Here is a 1,889-nt window from a genome sequence, read left to right as displayed (position 1 = left end):
TTAATCCAAATAACCTCAATTTAATATATATTGAAAGACATGTCATGGTCATCATATATATAACATCAAATGACAAGTTAAGTGATTAAAATACTTAAAACAAAATTAATCAGCTAATTAATTAATTTCCTCTAGATTTTTAAACAATTCCAAATGCCCTCAATTTAATCTATGTTAGAGAACATGCCGAGGCCTATTTAAATACCACATTACAACTTGATTTAATGCTTGATACAATCATATGAATTAAACTTTCACTAAAGATAAATATTAAATAAAAGTTATAATTCTTAATCAAATGATCCAAATTTAATATATGTTAACCAACATATCTAAGCATAGTTTCCTAACATGTTACAATTCAAATCAAATTTATACATCATCATAAATTTTAAATCTTATACAAAGAAATAAAAATTATTAACTTTCTAGATTTGATACAAGGCATAGATATATGTTGTATAATCATGGCAAACACACAATATAACATACAAATAATCCTGAAACATTCCCTACCTCAATTGGAATGAAAATCCCAATTACCACCGAAATGAAATCGCCCCAAATTTTCGGTCAGCAAAACAGATTTTTCAGCTTGCTACCTTCAACTTGTAAAATTCATAAAAAATTCAATTCTAACCCAAATTGAATAAATCCAAAGCCCAATGAAAGCTTAAACACTGTAATTTGATAATATCAATTTAGTTTAACAAAATATTTTCCCAATTGAAACAGTTTTGAACCACAACTTTAAAACAAATTCTACCCAGAAAATACATTTTTAGCCTGTAACTTCCAACTTTGAAAATTCATGAAAAATTCATTTGACATCCAAATTGGGCAAACCTAATTTATTTTGGAAGTAAACATAAGAGAGTGTAAAACTGGAAATTTAAGCCATGATCCAATGTCAAAAGGTTAGAGAAATAAATCATCTAAAAATATGTTTTCCAGCTGCAATAAAAACATGGACAACAGATAGTTTCGGACTTTTAAAAAATTTTAGAAATGCTCTAAAATCATAAAAATATTATGAGTAGTGTAAAACCTACGGTACAAGTTCTATAAAAAATTTCAAGGCAATTGAAGCACCACAGCTCCATATAAAAAATTCATTTCCGGACTGAAAAGGAAAAGCTTCAAATTTCCAGCAACAAGTTTGCAACTTCAAAAATTCATAACTAATTCATTTTAAATCCAAATTGCATGAAACCAAAACTAAATGAAAGATAATTGAGTATATTTTCATATTCTATATTTAATTTGACAAGATTAATTTCAAGTTAAAACATTTTAAGGGTAAAATAGAAGTCCTTCTCTTCCATGCATGTAAAACACTCAATAATGACATAAAAATACTTCAAAATAATAGATCAATACCTCACTAGAGAATTGAATCTCTAGATACCAAAGCAAAACTAGGAGTTAGGCTAGATCCTTCAAGGGTTTTGAAGAGGAGAGTGGGAGGAGCCTAAAGTATTCCAAGTTCAAAGTTCTAAGGTGAGTGAAAGGGCGCCAAAAATGAAGTCAAAGCTACTAGTCAAGCTTTTCTCCAATGGTGGCTTCCTTAGGGTTCTTGAGAGGAAAGTGATTAATGAATTAAAATGTGTAAACCCTAAGCTAAATTGGTGGGCTTCTCCACTCACTAGATGCTCTTGCACTACCTCTCACACACACACTAATGCAAGACTAAAGGTGAGTCCTACACTTGTCATGAATCCAAGTAAGCTTCCAAGATTAAATATTAACCCTATACTTGTCAACCATCCATGCCAACAAGTGCACCAATCCGTGGACAACAAGTGGGTGAATCTCCAACCTCTATGTGTCATGAGATTAAACCTCCAAGTGATTCCACCACAAAATCAACAAGTGGCACCATAGGAATG

The 1,889-nt window shown here is 30.7% G+C and overlaps 1 long non-coding RNA gene across 1 annotated transcript; it reads right to left on the bottom strand.

The window, feature by feature from the left end:
- Positions 1-513: 513 nt before the first annotated feature.
- On the bottom strand, positions 514-1,578 carry LOC132276495 (uncharacterized). The gene is made up of 2 exons (XR_009470884.1): positions 1,381-1,578; positions 514-608 (listed from the first exon to the last, which is right to left on the bottom strand). It is a non-coding gene; the product is annotated as an uncharacterized LOC132276495 (long non-coding RNA).
- Positions 1,579-1,889: the final 311 nt, after the last annotated feature.

The sequence above is a fragment of the Cornus florida genome, unplaced genomic scaffold, assembly GCF_030987335.1.
Source record: "Cornus florida cultivar Cherokee Brave unplaced genomic scaffold, ASM3098733v1 CherokeeBrave_3.0.0_Hap2_Chr10, whole genome shotgun sequence".
Lineage (NCBI taxonomy): Eukaryota > Viridiplantae > Streptophyta > Magnoliopsida > Cornales > Cornaceae > Cornus > Cornus florida.
Note: the sequence above shows the minus strand (reverse complement) of the source record. Positions and strands in the feature narration are given on the sequence as shown.